The sequence below is a fragment of the Spermophilus citellus genome (genome assembly GCF_964194105.1).
Source record: "Spermophilus citellus genome assembly, chromosome: 1".
NCBI lineage: Eukaryota > Metazoa > Chordata > Mammalia > Rodentia > Sciuridae > Spermophilus > Spermophilus citellus.
In genome coordinates, this window is record NC_138182.1 from 209,548,550 (window position 1) to 209,566,266 (window position 17,717).

The following is a 17,717-nucleotide window of genomic DNA, read 5'->3' on the forward strand; positions in this document are numbered from 1 at the left end:
GGCAGGTATATTCTGTTATAGCAATAGAAAACAGACTAAGATACTAACCAAAAACTTTGTGCACCTATTTTTAAATGGCTGAAAATAGTGGGTACATGCTCTCTTCTGTCCTGTTTCTTCTTGTTTTGTTTTGTTTTGCAGTGCTGGAGATTTTTTTTTTTTTTTCTTACAAGTACAGGGCCTTGCCTATGATAAGCAAGTGCTTTACCACTGAGCTGCATTCCCATCTCTTGAGTTCTGTTTTGGTTCTCCTTTTAAACATTTTCTACATTGCTATCCTTCTTTATCATTGTTGTTTATAGTTCATTATGGACATGTTTTTAAAGAAGCAGTTTATTTTTTATTATTATAATGGTTATTATTTTAGTATATTCTACCAGCACTCATACCTCCTTTACCAGGTAATTAATGTTCGCAACATTGACAGTTTATGGAATAGTAAGTTTAATTTTTTCCTTTGGTGAAACTTATTGGCTAAAAGCTATAAACAAAAGCATTTTGCTTTAGAGCAGATATTGTCACCAAGAAAGCAATTTCAGTCGTTTTGGGGTATTCCAAATAAACTGTGATTTCAGCTATGTAGGTGACATGCTGTATCTCTGAAATGGCTTCATACTGTCGGCATCTCTAGTTCCTAGATAGAACTGACCCATTTCCCTCTTTAAATTCTTCCTTTTCAATTATTTTGTTCAAACTCACTTCCCAGAGGATCAAGTTTCTATGAGGGTTTATGTCTCTTTCTGATAAAATATCAACTGGAATTCAACATGGGATAATGGATGTTAGCAGCATCTAAGGACTTCTTTAGGATTACACCAGAGAACAAGAAATATGAGGGCAATCTTTACATATTAGAAAAAAACAATTGGAATCTACTTCATATCAGTTTCCTAGACAACCTAGGTCTAACCAAGGGATCAGTTTGGCTGTTCATAGAAAACAAAATAGTATTTTCTATAACTAATGCATTTATTGTTTGACTTTTTTTCTTTTTCTATTCATCAGTCAAGGCAAAGAAATAAAATACAGATTTTGGAAATAAAGAAGTTAAACTCATTATTTACTACAGGAAAAAAGTTTAACAAATATTTTGGATAAACATCAAAAATCTTATATGTACATGTATAAAAAAGGAAAGGTTTTGCAAAGTGATATTATTTTCAACATTCAAAATATGAAGTACCTAGGAATAAATATATCAAGAGATATAAAACTCCCATTGGAAAAATATTATTATTGTGTGACAATAAGACCTCAATAAATATATAATACGCATAGCTTGAAAAACTCAATGTTGTGCAGATGCTGAATTGATCAATACAATCTTAATCAAATTATTAACTGTCATCCTTATGGTGAGGAAAGAAAAATACTTGACAAGAGATTTTAAATTTTTGTGGAAAAGCAAAAGATCAATAGCCAAGAAGACAAATAGTATACTTTGATGTAGGGAAAGACCAATAAACTGGTGGAATCTTATTAGTGTAAGTGGAGGCTGTGGACCACAACATTGGTGATGTTACTTAAAATCTTGTTAGAATATAGAGTTTCAGGACTGAACCTAAAGCAACTTAATCAGAATCCATTTTTAGCAAGATTTTCAATTATCTTGAGCATTTTCTGCACATACAAAGATGTATTTAAAATAATAGTATTAATGAGTGTATTTAAATAATATAAAAGTCATGACACAAACACCTGATGACAGAATCCAGGAATCTGTTTTTAACAAGGTCGCCCAGAAAAGTGGAAAAGGTAGGGCAATTAAGTAATCAAGTTGGAATCATTAGTTTTATATGGTGCAACCATTTCTTTAGAAGTGGTCAATTTTTAGCAAAATGAAGGAATTTTTCCAGGTGCCACTGTTATATATGTGCCTACGAGGTATGGTCCCTCTTGTTTATAAGCTTTCCTTAGGGACTCCAACTTCAAGATATCTTTATGTATTCCCAGAATACACATCTTTATTAATTCTTCATAGCTCAAGCCTATAAGTCATACTCTACCAATGTAGACTATTAATGTGGTGTGCCCTCTTCCTCCACTATGGCAGTAATAAATGTTTGTCCCATTATTTTATAGGTATATTTTATGAATTTTAGGAAAAAAACTGCTGAAGATATTAAAAGAAGGAACAGTTCTAATACTGACGACTCATAAGAAAATAATATTCTTCCTGCTTAAGATTAGACAACCAGCTCATTCTTAAGAGTCTTCTGAAATAAAATTAGGTGAGAAATGTTTTTCTTAATATTTTGAATAATTTGTACTCTACCTCCTGAGTTTCCTTGAAGACTTCTATAATTCTATTCCTTTGGCCTCTAAGAGAATACAGTTAGCATTTTCCTTTAGGAAGTTAGTGTGCCAGCCAGCTGTCAGCCTTATAATATACCTGATCTCCAATGTCAGGGGAAGCACAATTCAATTTTAAACCAAGTTTTCTGCATGACAGTGCAGCAGGGCTGCCAGCATCTCTCTTTATGTCCCTTTCTTTGAAATTTCCCCTTCTCTACACTCAGTATACTTTTATTTTTAAATCCTTTGTGTGAGATGAAACCTCCACTAACTGACTTTACTTGTCTTTAGTTAAAAATCAATGAATTGAATAAAATAATCCGTATTTCTGTTATCCTTTCTCATTTCTAGAAAATAAAATACTGCTGCTTGTTTAACTTGTGACTTGTCTAAACATGTTGAAAGCATTGACTATAAGGCATAACACTCAGGCTCTGAAAGGGAACTGTGACAAGTTCAGTCAAAAGGGAAAAGAGGAATAATTTATAAAAGGCGCTGCAGATAATGATGCCAGCCAGTTATTTTAAAATGCATCCATCTCACCTTTTAATGAATTAGATTTGTCAACAGCAAATGTTTTATGCACTACTTCTAATAAAAGTGGCACACTAGGAATGCAATGCTTTGAGGTTGGCTTCTTCAAAGCTTTAGAGTATCTTCAATTCAAAGATATTTTTTAAATAATAGATATTAAAAAGTATATTTAAATAATATTAAGGTTGTGACACAAACACCAAGTGACAAAATTCAGGAGTTTCAAAGCAGAGGCTGACATGCCATCACTATTTCACATAGTTACTGCTTTTTAAATTAGGAGGATAACAGACTGATTTGGGGATTTTGTGTCAGTTTAACTTTAAATTCTCTTGTTGTTTTGGTTGGTGTCACAACCTTAATGTCAACTTTTCAAATAGGTTTCTACATTTCCTTTGGTTTGGGGTCATTAAAAAATGCATATGATAAATCTAAGAGGCATAAATAGGTCACACTGAAGTGGAATTCCTTGCTTCCCTGGAGTTAAGACACAGCTAATACCTGCATTGTAAGTGGAAAAAGTTAACTCAGGCATTTTCAGTAAATTTTTGTTTTTCAGGTATTTGATTCCAAAAAAATGTGAACCCAAACAATAAGACATGATGTTGGTATAATCCTGTTCACATTCTGTTCTTCTTATACCCTTAATCCTAATAATTTGATATCTTTCATTATTGTCTTTTTTAAAATATTAAGAATCAATATCAAAGATGAGGCAATGCTTTAAAAAGGACTCTGTGGCTGTTGTTAAAACAGAATTTGCTTGGGTACTATGATTTAGTGTGCCAAAGTAGCTAGTTCATTGAAGCTGTATTAGCCTGTCCCAGCCTTCTCCTATTCTAGGAACACTATGATTAACTGGCTACAGACTCACCAAAAATAAACAAACAAATAAATAAAGACTCATAGTTCCCACAAATGATATTTCTTTTCACTAAAAGCACAAGTTTCATTTCATTTGAACAATACTTATTTGATGTAGTTGAGTACAAGTGAATTTTGCCTTATAAACTTCCAAACTTAGTTCTTCAAATAAAGCATTTTTATGCAGATTTGAGGGGTAGTAAACTCTTATTTATTTTATTATTTTTTAATTAACACTTGTCTCAGAAAGCAAAACAAAGTAAATAAAATATGATGAGTGGAAAATTAAAAAGAAATATTAGTATCACACCAGACATTAAGGAAACTTCCAAGAATATATCTAACCCTAATCTGCAAGAAGAGAATGGCAGAGAAAATGTACTTACCCAAATTGTTCCTTTTCTTTGATTCTTACCTGACGTAATCTTATGGGGCAGGTAGGTCATACATACCTGTGCTGAATCTAGCTTTAATTTAGAAAACAAAATGTAATAGAATTTGTTCCCAATTTTTTAAATTACTTGTGTTAAAAAAATAAAAAATGAAAAGGCAGGTTTGTTTGTTTGTTTTGGGGTGTGTGTGTATGTGTGTGTGTGTGTGTGTGTGTGTTTAACCTTTTCTTGCTGACTTTTAAAGATACCCACAAAACAAAAACAGTTCATAGTTCTCAACTCCTCCCTGACTGAACCACCAAGTTTTACCCTCTCTGGGTTTTATCAATGCCTGGGATAACATTAATCTTTATTTTCTAATGTGTTCCATTCCTTCTCTGTCTTTATTTTTCAATCATTGTTGAATTTGATAAATTTCTTACAGTTTTCATTTGTTATGAAATTTTATCTTTACTTCTAGTCCTACTTTACTTTTTCTACCCCTAGTTCCTTTCTTATAATATCATTTTTAGATTGCCAAAATTCTAATATTATTATTCTTTCTAAACCCTAGTCTTCAAAAGCAAGAGGTAATTATTCTATATCTCATAGCGATTTTAAAATATCTACAGTTATCTTAAGGATTTGTTAAATCCTTCTAACCCACTTAAGCTATAGCAGTACTCTTCCTTGAACAAATTTTTAACATCATTGTTATTGTTCATACTAATCCTACATAAAAATCCAACATAAAATGAAAATTTTTAAGCAAAAATCGCTGTGTCTGAATTCAAAGGAAGTTATTCAAATAAGTGAATTGGAACACAGTATGTACCTGCATCATGAAAAAAATCTTCTGGCCTATAAACAAGTTATGCTACTTAAATATCTTACACCATGCTGGCTTCATGCAAATTTATTAGAGCAGTTTCAGATTTATGTATTTAATAAAGGTGAATAGTAGATCTAACTATTTAATATCCTTCAATGCACTGTGTTCTAGGTGACTGCTTGGAAAAGAATCAATGACATATTATTTAGTGTTTCTGCTAGATTAATCATTTCTATAAATCACTTTTCTAAGGATATATGATTTCAATATTTTTCATTTATGCCAAGGTATAACATTTCTTGAGTTTTACATGACAGGGACTGTTCCAAGTACTTTCTACAGATTATCTCATGTAATCCTGATAACAATCCTTAGTGACCTTCCTCTTTTACAGTTGGGGCAGAGGTGTACAAGAGATTACATTAACTCATTAAGTAATGGAGTTGGGATTCAAACATAAGCAGTGTGACTCTGAGCTCTTACTACTCAAAATGTGATCCTATGCCAACAGTATGACTATCCCTTGGGAATGTGTTAGAAATGTAGAAACTTAGACCTACTGAAAAGTCTAGATTTTTAACAAATAATAATTGATACATTAAAATTGAAAAAGTGTAGCTCTAAGTTACTTTACTATTGTGCCTTTATATACATCTTTTAAGTATCTTTTAAAATAAATTTCTATTTTTTTTGTATGACACTGAATTTCCATCTTTGTGCTGATTTGGAGATTCCTGTCATATTTCAAGTGCATTATCATGGGATCTATAAAATAGCTAAATATAAGCAGGAATGAGGTAGACCCAAATTATCTTGAAAGCAGTTGAATGAAGAGCACATTAAAATAATCCCACAACATAAATAGCAAGCCTGCCATTCTCCAGGGGCAGATATTTGTTTCAAAAAAGACTTTCTTAAAGTCACAGTAGAGCACTTTATCTTTGAGTGCAGACTCTAGAGATAGGCTGCCTGCCTACCTCCTAATTCCAACTGTTGGATCTCAGTAGAGTTTCATAACTCTCCATACTTCAGCTTTCTCATCTGGAAAATGAGGTCTAAAACCATACATTACAGGATTATAAGGATCAATCAGTTAGGGCATATAAAGGATTCACTTACCTTTTGTGAGATAGGTGAATAAACATTAATGTTCATTGAGTAGAATGAATCCTTACTTCATACTTCTTTGTTATCTTTTGATAATCTTTTTGGTAATAAAAAACCATAACATAAATAGATATATTTGCTATTAGAGTTCATATCACAAACCAGTTTTTGTGTTTTCTGAAAACTTCTCCCTATGGCACTTTCTGCCTGTAAGTTCTGCTAATGCCACTAGATTATGATGCTTAACAAGTCCAATGCAAATAAAAATGAATTATGATAAAATGCATTACATCTTAAATATATGTGCTTCTGACTGAATAAAGACGATGAGATGTGAGTCCAGTTGGCCAACATCTTACATGAGTAATATAGAAAAATTAGATGGATAAAGAAATGTTTGTTTACAGGTTGAGCTGAGGTTGTAGCTTTGTGAGAGAGTGCTTGCCTAGCATCTGTGAGGCACTGAGTTCAATCCTCAGTCCCACGTAAAAATAAATAAATAAAACAAAGGTATTATGTCCATCTACAATTAAAAAACAATTTAAAAAAAAATAAGGTTGGATGTTCTCGAAGCTGGTTTTGTCTTTCTGGGTGAGCATAATATTGAAATAATCACGATAATATTCAAGAGAATGATGGTCTGGTATATAAGTACTCACCTAACAACCATATATATTCAGAAATATATATAATGTGTGAAGTAAGAGTGCATGGAAAGTACTGCTTTGAAAGCTTATTTATAAAAGACATTGAAATAAAAACGCTTGATGAAAAGCATGCCCTGGAAAACCTTAAAATTTCCAATTTGGGTGCCTATAATGAAACTTTAATTTATTCGATCTTTGGTGGCCCAGGTACTTGAATTTTTACCTAGGGTCTACAGTAATGTATCTTAAATTTGTTTCGTACAGTATTTTGAGAAACTCCAATGGAAATGAAGACATGAATTGAAAAGTTTTGTTTTTTTTTTTTTTTTTTTGGCTTGGTGTAGTGGTGCATGCCTGCAATTCCAACAATTCAAGAGGCTGAGGCAATAGGATCACAAGTTTGAGGCCACTCTCAGCAATTTAGCAAGACCCTATCTCAAAAAAATAGAAAAAGACTAGGTATTTAGCTCAATGGAGAGCACCCCTGTATTCAGTTCTTAATACCAGAATCAGTCAGTCAATCAGTAGAAAAATTAGAAGAAGAAAAAGAGAAAGGATTTGCTTTTTATTTTTGGTACTAGGGATTGCACTCAGGGACACTTTACCACTGAGCTATATCCCTATTCCTTTTTCCTTTTATTTTGAGACAAGGCCTTGCTAGCTTGAAGAGGCTGTCCTCAAACTTACGATCATCATGCCTTAAGTTTCTGAGTCACTATTACAGGTGTGCATTGTTGCACATAACTCAAAAAAGGGTTTTGTTACTGCTCCCTCCTTTTTGCAACATTCTACTCTTGGGTACTTTTTCTCCCCAACCTCCAACCCTGCTTTCTTTATCTTCCTTGGCTTTTGTTCTACCCTCTGCTAATAGTCCCCACCCCAATCTTGATTTTTTGCCTTTCTCTTTTTTACCCTTTTTCAAAGAACATCTCTTCTGGATTTATCAATCATATGTTTACAGGTAGTTCTAGAAAGTAATCACAAATTTACCTTTTTTTTTTTTTGTACTAGAGATTGAACTCAGGGCCTTGTGCATGTAAGGCAAGCACTGTGACAACTAAGCTATATCTCAGCCCACAAGTTTATCTTTTTAATCTAAATTTTTTGAACCATTCTGTAGCTTTGATATTAACTTAGATTTAATGTGGACAATATTAAAAAATAGAATAGAATAGAAGATATCAGTGAAGCTTTTAAGGGTGAAGCTTTGTGAAGCTTGTGTTTAAAATGTATGTTTATACACATACACATTAAGTTTCCATGCATTTTTTTAAACCTGTAATTGATAGTACAAAAGTTGTTTGAACAATATTGTCTGCCTTTTTGTCTCTTAAACTGCAGTGTAACACTGTGAGCATTATCCTTTCTCCTGAACTCCTCTCATGTATCTCTTCCATCTTCATTCTGGACATTTCCATTTGTATTACAAACTCAAAATCATCATTCAGTATTCTAATTTGTCATATTTCATATTTCATATTTCATTTCCACCTAAATTTTTAGTATCTATTAATAAACTATCATCTGTCAACCAGATTAAAAACTTAGAATTTCCTTTGAAATAGCATAAGCTTTCTTATGATTTCATCTCTCTATCCTAGCCTATCCTTTGGCTTTTGCTTGCAGAAAACCATGTAGGCAATCATAGTTACCCTCAGCTACCTTCCTGAAGACCAGCTTGTATATGCAATGTATGTTAACTATGGTTACCTTAAGCAAGATTGTAAAAGCTTTTAAGGACAAATATTCCCTACTCTGAATGATGCACACTTCTTTATTTTCCTCACTGTTGTCATAATTAGCCTTTTATCACACTGATATATATAATTTTTAATTCAAGAAAAGCCACTCTCTGGGTTTTATACTTGCTAGTTTATAATGGCATAATCCCCAAGCTTTCTGTCTCTTAACATGACCTCATAATTTTCAATTGTCCTATTTAGTTTGTCTGGTTAATCAGGTCTCAAGTGCAACCTTGTTGATGCCTAGAACATGTAACAAATGCCTGCTTTTCTTTTCTTTTTTTGGTACTGGAGATTGAATCAGGGGCACTCAGCCACTGATTCACATTCCCAGTCCGATTTTGTATTTTATTTAGAGACAGGTTCTCACTGAGTTCACAATATCAAAATATTTTGATATTGTGAAGGCTATTATAAATTATATTTCATAGTATAAGAAAAATAATGAAAGTATTTGCTTAGTACCTCACTTTTGCTGAAAGCTAGTTTTGAACTCTCAATCCTCCTGGCTCAGGAGGATAAAAATTATATAATTTTTATCATTTGCATGGGATAACAGGCATTCACCACTGCACCCGCAACCAGCATGTCTGGTTTTCTCTCAGCTGTAATTGTCTGCCTCAGTCACTGAGCCCAAGCAATGTTTTCAGATCCTGAAAACTCACTGAAAAAGCTATCTTTCTGTTTTCTTTGGGCCACATTCTTTTCTTAATTCATCATCACCTTCATCTGGATTAATTTACTTTATTATAAATAAAATCAAAATTAAATAAAATCAAAATTCTAATTGAGCTTCCTACCTCCGTCTCTCCCCTCACACCAAACATCTTAACACCCTGTTTTACATAGATATTAGTAAAACACTAGTCCTGCACTGCCATAGGAAAAAACTTCTGACTCCTTGATACATATAAGATAAAGTCAAAATAGTTTTCACCTAGGAAAAAAAGGGAAGGAGGCCTTAACATTTCCATTTTAATATTTCATTGCAAAATATACTTTGTATATCTGTTAAACATGACTTTTCATTTAGATCAAGTGGTTGTTCTAAATTAATTCCTTGCACTTTTAATTTCAAGTTTTCCTTTGCATGTATGAAAAGGGAAGCAATAACAGTTGATATATCTATCCATTTGAAGAATTTCAACAGTTAAATGATGCCAGGTGTCTGTCAATATCATTGGATATTTGTAATAAAAAAAATCAATTCCAATGATGGTTCAAATTTCTCATCCTGTTTATGAAATCAAAATAAAGCATTTGGAAATTCATTGTGTCAGAGTTGAAATATTTGATATTGTGAAGGCTATTATAAATTATATTACACAGTATAAGACAAATAATGAAAGTATTTGCTTTTGGTGATACTAATACTATCTACTTGTAGAACACAACATTATAAAAATGCTTTTAATAAGTTTAGAGACAGTGGAGAGAACTGTTTCTGGAATATGTTATCATGCACATGGTAATTTCTAATTACATTCCCTAAACTGCAGTATTCTACTAATAAAAATGAAATGTACAGTTTAAAAAAAAAATTCAAATGCTTTATTTTTTTTTAAATATTTGTTTTTTAGTTGTAACTGGACACAATATGTTATTTATTTATTTTTATGTGGCTCTGAGGATCGAACCCAGGGCCTCAATCCCGTTGTTTCTTTTCATAGATGAAGACAGTGAGTCCAAGTAAGTTAAATGACCTGCTCAAGGTCATATACCTTGGTGTGCCAAAGACAACATCTTAAGTCAAATCTTTTTTTTTTTTTTGCTCCTATACTGCATTTCCACTTCTATACTGGACATGTCCAACCAAAGCAGAAGACAGTGTTAGTGACACACTAATCAATGACATAATCTGGCAATTACTGTGGATTAACTCATTGAACATACTTCCTTCAACTTTCTAGCTTGATTTCTACTATCTTAGAAATTAGAAAGATAAAAACTCCATCTATAAATTTCCCTTTAAGTTTCTTTTTTTTTTACTTATTTATTTACTCTCTTTTATTTTTTTTTATTGGTTGTTCACAACATTACAAAGCTCTTGACATATCATATTTCATACATTAGATTGAAGTGGGTTATGAACCCCCAATTTTACCCCAAATGCAGATTGCAGAATCACGTCAGTTACACATCCACAATTTTACATAATGCCCTATTAGTAATTGTTGTATTCTGCTACCTTTCCTATCCCCTATTATCCCCCCTCCCCTCCCCTCCCATCTTCTCTCTCTACCCCATCTACTGTAATTCATTTCTCTCCTTGTTTATTTTCCCATTCCCCTCACAACCTCTTATATGTAATTTTGTATAGCAATGAGGGTCTCCCTTCATTTCCATGCAATTTCCCTTTTCTCTCCCTTTCCCTCCCATCTCATGTCTCTGTTTAATGTTAATCTTTTCTTCCTGCTCTTCCTCCCTGCTCTGTTCATAGTTGCTCTCATTATATCAAAGAAGACATTTGGTATTTGTTTTTTAGGGATTGGCTAGCTTCACTAAGCATAATCTGCTCTAGTGCCATCCATTTCCCTGCAAATTCTATGATTTTGTCATTTTTTATTGCTGCATAGTACTCCATTGTGTATAGATACCACATTTTTTTTTATCCATTCATCTATTGAAGGGCTTCTGGGTTGGTTCCACAATCTAGCTATTGTGAATTGTGCTGCTATGAACATCGATGTGGCAGTATCCCTGCAGCATGCTCTTGTAAGGTCTTCAGGGAATAGTCTGAGAAGGGCAATAGCAGGGTCAAATGGTGGTTCCATTCCCAGCTTTCCCAGGAATCTCCAAACTGCTTTCCAAATTGGCCGCACCAATTTGCAGTCCCACCAGCAATGTACAAGTGTACCCTTTTCTCCACATCCTCGCCAGCACTTGTTGTTGTTTGACTTCATAGTGGCTGCCAATCTTACTGGAGTGAGATGGTATCTTAGGGTGGTTTTGATTTGCATTTCTCTGACTGCTAGAGATGGTGAGCATTTTTTCATGTACTTGTTGATTGATTGTATATCCTCCTCTGAGAAGTGTCTGTTCAGGTCCTTGGCCCATTTGTTGATTGGGTTATTTGTTATCTTATTGTCTAATTTTTTGAGTTCTTTGTATACTCTGGATATTAGGGCTCTATCTGAAGTGTGAGGAGTAAAAATTTGTTCCCAGGATGTAAGCTCCCTATTTACCTCTCTTATTGTTTCTCTTGCTGAGAAAAAACTTTTTAGTTTAAGTAAGTCCCATTTGTTGATTCTTGTTATTAACTCTTGTGCTATGGGTGTCCTATTAAGGAATTTGGAGCCCGACCCCACAATATGTAGATCGGAGCCAACTTTTTCTTCTATCAGACGCAGAGTCTCTGATTTGATATCAAGCTCCTTGATCCATTTTGAGTTAACTTTTGTGCATGGCGAGAGAAAGGGATTCAGTTTCATTTTGTTGCATATGGATTTCCAGTTTTCCCAACACCATTTGTTGAAGATGCTATCCTTCCTCCATTGCATGCTTTTAGCCCCTTTATCAAATATAAGATAGTTGTAACTTTGTGGATTAGTCTCTGTGTCCTCTATTCTATACCATTGGTCCACCCGCCTGTTTTGGTACCAGTACCATGCTGTTTTTGTCACTATTGCTCTGTAATATAGTTTGAAATCTGGTATCGCTATACCACTTGATTCACACTTCCTGTTTAGAATTGCTTTTGCTATTCTGGGTCTTTTATTTTTCCATATGAATTTCATGATTGCTTTATCTATTTCTACAAGAAATGCCGTTGGGATTTTGATTGGCATTGCATTAAACCTATAGAGAACTTTTGGTAATGTCGCCATTTTGATGATGTTAGTTCTGCCTATCCATGAACAGGGTATATTTTTCCATCTTCTAAGATCTTCTTCTACTTCTCTCTTTAGGGTTCTGTAGTTTTCATTGTATAAATCTTTCACCTCTTTTGTTAGGTTGATTCCCAAGTATTTTTTTTTTTTTTTTTGAGGATATTGTGAATGGAGTGTTTTTCCTCATTTCCGTTTCAGAAGTTTTGTCGCTGATATACAGAAATGCCTTTGATTTATGCGTGTTGATTTTATATCCTGCCACTTTGCTGAATTCATTTATTAGTTCTAGTAGTTTCTTTGTAGACCCTTTTGGGTCTTCTAGGTATAGAATCATGTCATCTGCAAATAGTGATAATTTAAGTTCTTCTTTTCCTATTTTTATGCCTTTAATTTCTTTCGTCTGTCTAATTGCTCTGGCCAGTGTTTCGAGAACTATATTGAATAGAAGTGGTGAGAGAGGGCATCCTGTCTTGTTCCAGATTTTAGAGGGAATGCCTTTAACTTTTGTCCATTCAGAATGATGCTAGCCTGAGGCTTAGCATAGATAGCTTTTACAATGTCAAGGTAAGTTCCTGTTATCCCTAGTTTTTCTAATGTTTTGAACATAAAGGGATGCTGTACTTTGTGGAATGCTTTCTCTGCGTCTATCGAGATGATCATATGGTTCTTATCTTTAAGTCTATTGATGTGGTGAATAACATTTATTGATTTCCGTATATTGAACCACCCTTGCATCCCAGGGATGAATCCTACTTGATCATGGTGCACAATTTTTTTGATGTGCTTTTGTATTCGATTCACCAGGATTTTATTGAGGATTTTTGCATCTATGTTCATTAGGGATATTGGTCTGTAGTTTTCTTTCTTTGAAGTGTCTTTGTCTTATTTCAGGATCAGGGTGATGTTGGCCTCATAGAATGTGTTTGGAAGAGCTCCTTCTTTTTCTATTTCTTGAAATAGCTTGAAAAGTATTGGTATTAATTCTTCTTTGAAGGTTTTGTAAAACTCCTCTGTATACCCATCCAGTCCAGGGCTTTTCTTGGTTGGTAGTCTTTTGATGGCTTCTTCTATTTCTTCCTTTGTTATTGGTCTGTTTAAATTGTGTGTGTCTTCCTGACTTAATCTGGGCAGATCATATGACTTAAGAAATTTATCGATATCTTCACTATCTTCTATTTTATTGGAATATAGAGTTTCAAAATACTTTCTAATTATCTTCTGTATTTCTGTAGTGTCTGTTGTGATATTGCCTTTTTCATCCCGTATGTTAGTAATTTGAGTTCTCTCTCTTCTTCTCTTCGTTATCATGGCTAAGGATCTGTCGATCTTATTTATTTTTTCGAAGAACCAACTTTTAGTTTTATCAATTTTTTAAATGTTTTTTTTGGTTCAATTTCATTGATTTCCCCTCTGATTTTAATTATTTCTTGTCTTCTACATTTGCTGTTGTTTTGCTCTTCCTTTTCTAGGGTTTTGAGATGAAGTGTGAGTTCATTTATTTTTTGGTTTTTTCTTTTTTCGAGGAATGAACTCCAGGCAATGAATTTCCCTCTTAAAACTGCTTTCATTGTGTCCCATAGATTCCTATATGTTGTGTCTGTATTGTCGTTTATCTCTAAGAATTTTTTGATTTCCTCCTTTATGTCTTCTGTAACCCATTGATCATTCAGTAACATATTGTTCATTTTCCAGGTGATGCAGGATTTTTTCCTTCCTTCTGTTATCATTGATTTCCAGTTTCATTCCATTATGATCAGATAAGATGCATGGTATTATCTCCACACCTTTATATTTACTAAGAGTTGCCCTATGGCATAATACATGGTCTATCTTTGAGTAGGATCCATGTGCTGCTGAGAAGAACATGTATCCACTTGATGATGGTTGATATATTCTATATATGTCAGTTAAGTCTATGTTATTGTGTTATTGAGGTCTATAGTTTCTTTATTCAGCTTTTGTCTGGAGGATCTGTCTAATGGAGAGAGCAGTGTGTTGAAGTCACCCATAATTATTGTGTTGTGGTCTATTTGACTTTTGAACTTGATGAGAGTTTCTTTTATGAATGTTGCAGCACCATTGTTTGGTGCATACATATTGATAATTGTTATGTCTTGTTGGTGAATGGTTCCTTTTAACAATATATAGTGTCCTTCTTTATCCCTTTTGATTAACTTAGGTTTGAAGTTGATTTTATTCGATATGAGTATGGCCACTCCTGCTTGCTTCCGAGGATCATGTGAGTGGTATGATTTTTCCCAACCTTTCACCTTCAGCCTGTGTATGTCTTTTCCTATCATATGAGTCTCCTGAAGGCCGCATATTGTTGGATCTGTTTTCTTTTTTTTTTTAAATCCAGGTTACTAGCCTATGTCTCTTGATTGGTGAATTTAAGCCATTAACATTTAGGGTTATATTGATATATGCTTTGTACTTCCAGTCATGCTTATGTATTTATTTATTTTAATTTGGCTAGTTTTTCGTCTTTGGTTATTTTTCTCCCCCTTTACTGATATACCTCTCACTGTAAGTTTTGGGTGCTGTTTTTCAATTCCTCTTCTTGTAGTATTTTGCTCAAAATCCTTGCAGTGCTGGTTTTCTGGCTGCGAATTCTTTTAACTTTTGTTTATCATGAAATATTTTAATTTCATTTTCAAATCTGAAGCTTAATTTTGCTGGATACAGTATTCTTGGTTGGAATCCATTATTTTTCAGCGTTGTTCCAGGATCTTCTCGCTTTCAAAGTCTGTGATGAAAAATCTGCCTTAACCTAACTGGTTTATCCCTGAATGTAATCTGCCTCCTTTCTCTTATAGCTTTTAATATTCTCTCCTTGTTCTGTATGTTGGATATCTTCATAATTATGTGTCTTGGAGTTGATCTATTATGGTTTTGTATGTTTGGGGTCCTGTAGGCTTCCAGGATTTGGCAATCCATTCCATCTTTCATATCTGGGAAGTTTTCTAAGATTATTTCATTCAATAGATTGTTCATTCCTTTGGTTTGAACCTCTATACCTTCTTCTATCCCAGTGACTCTCAAGTTTGGTTTTTTAATGACATCCATATCTCTTGCATGGATTGCTCGTGATTTTTTAACTTCCTTTCTGCGTTGAGTATATTCTTTTCGAGTTGATAAACTTTGTCTTCATTATCTGATATTCTGACTTCTATTTGATCTAGTCTATTTGTAATATTCTCATTTGAGTTTTCAATTTGTTTTATGGTTTCCTACATTTCTAGGGTTACTGTTTGATTTTTTTTTTTTTAAATATCTATCTCCTGGTAGAGTTCCTTCTTTGCAATTTGAATTTGCTTATGCAATTCCTTTTCAAAGTATTCTTTCATTGTTTCGACTTGCCATCTATTGACTTCTCTAAGCTTCCATTCCATCTGAGTCAGGTATGCCTTGAGTTCTTCCTCTGTCCATTTTTCTGATGCCTCTAGGTTCTTCTGTAGATTTAAGTTGTCCTGCATTGTTTGTAATCCTTTTTTCCCTTGTTTTTTCATGTTGTTCACATTACTTTCCAACTCTGTTTAACTGCTGTTTTTCTGTTTTCTCCTATAAATTTGTTTTGGTTTTGTATATCTCTGTGGTCCCTCCTTTGTGGTGGGAGACTATGGCTAGAAATGTTGGGCTTTATTGTACTTTAAAGCTGATTCTTTCAACCCATAAAATGCTTCCGGACTCTGTATGCATATAGTGATTTGTTGTTTGGTCTTAGGACTTTATGTTTAGGTTAGGTGCTATGATGGTATGAGGGTTAGTATGTCTTAGCTACTTTGGAAGATTGCTCTACTGAAGGGGGGTATTAGCAGGTGATTGGATCAGGGTGTTTGGTAATAGCTAGGTATTTAGGAGCCGTATAGACAGCCTCGAAACATTCACCTATTTGACAATTACACGTAATGGAAGACGTAATGCTTGGGATGAAAGTTGGGGGTAGGGGAAGGAAGGTTCTCTTAAAAAGAAAGAAGGAGAGAGAGATAGATAGAATAGAGGAGAATGGAAACAATAATAAAACTTGAAAAGGGAAAGAAAAAAGAAGGAAAAGGGGAGAAAAAAAACTAATAAAATAGAAATATAAGAAAAAAATGAAATCTTAGAGATCCATTTTCTTCTCTTCCAGTAGGCGGAGCTGTGCCCTCCGAGCCAAGCTTCTGCCCTCTATGTGCCGACAGCAATCCCTGTAAGGCTGCTCCTGGGAGTCTCTCAATCCTGTTAGTCCACAGCCATTTCACTTCTACGGGCCCTCCTCCCCTTCCTCCTGCCAGCCAGCCAGCCAGGTCCTGCTCACCGGAGGCGGTTCCCCAAGGATCTGGTTACACTTGCAGCCCCACTGCGTGCCCTATTTCCCGAACGACTGATCACTCTCTCTGTCATTCATCTAAGCCCCAGTGCTGTGGAGTGGTGATCTGGGAACCGACAGTTTAATTTTTCCAGACCCCTTTGGTGGGCATGCCCTCAGAAACTGGCGGCTAAGACCTTTGGTGTTGCCGCTGGTGTTAAGGGGAGTTGCGGATCGAGAATCCCCACTGCTTCCCTCGGCCCCTACAGTCACGTCTACTCCGCTGGCGGTAGGAGTTGTTGGGGTTCGGAGTGCCCTCTGCTTTCCTCCGCCCCTATAGTCACACCCTTGCCACTGGCGGTAGGGGGAGTTGGGGGTCGGGAGTGCCCTCTGCTTCCCTCCTCCCCTACAGTCACGCCCACGCCGTTGGCTGGCGGTAGGGGGAATTGGGGTTCAGGAGTCCCTCGGCCCCTACAGTCACGCCCACGGAGACATTTTTGAGGTTTCCCGGCTATTTGTATCTGGTGGGGGTTGGAGTCACACACCTGCTAAAGCAGATTCTGCTGGGAAGGAATCTCGTCGGCCGAACTCTGGTGACGTCACCTCTCTGCTATAGTGGGACCCAGGCTCCTTGCCAGAGTGTCTGAAGGGAGGAGTGGGACTGGCCTGTCTCTGGTCTGACCCAATCTCGGTTGATTTCGGTTCCCGGTTCGCTATTTCATGAAGGCTTGGTTGGAGACCTCTTCATAGGGTCCCTGCACCGCACCTGCTGAGCTGCCTTGGTGGTTGGTCGCTGCGCATCTGCGGCTGGTTGCTGAGCCGCGCAGCAGTGGGTGGAGAGTCTGGATCTCTGCACCGCGTGGTGGAGATTCACTTGTCTGAGGCAAACTGTCACCTCCAATAATCCTACTAATTCCCAGCAGGTCTCACTTCAGTGGGATTTTGCTAGAAGTTTCTCAGCAGGTAGAATCTAAGCGTATTAATGCGTCTCTCTGACTCCGTTATTGAGGAGGTACTGAAAGCACTGCCTCCCCGCCCGACGCCATGTTTGGTCCCCCCAAAATTAATTAATTAATTAAAAATGTCCTCTAAGTTTTGGTTCCAGTTTCTTCAGAATCCACTAGAAATATTTAACTGAAGCATTCAATAAATGGAGAATAGGACTTCCAATTTATGTGAAGATTTTAGATAATTGCAAATGTTGGAA

At 35.2% G+C, this 17,717-nt stretch overlaps 1 protein-coding gene across 13 annotated transcripts in view; it reads left to right on the plus strand.

Annotated features, from left to right (window-relative positions):
• The window catches only part of KIAA0825, a 387,377-nt gene that overhangs the window by 14,402 nt on the left and 355,258 nt on the right, over positions 1-17,717 (plus strand). For 2 of the 13 annotated variants that reach the window (XM_081298004.1, XM_081298008.1), the window contains one exon: positions 2,083-2,231. The exons of 10 other annotated variants lie outside the window; for them this stretch is intronic. The gene's annotated coding sequence lies outside the window, so the exon portion shown is untranslated. Of the gene's footprint in view, positions 1-2,082; positions 2,232-17,247; positions 17,344-17,717 lie in introns of those variants that run through there. One more of the 13 variants, XM_081298012.1, reaches the window with a different exon arrangement.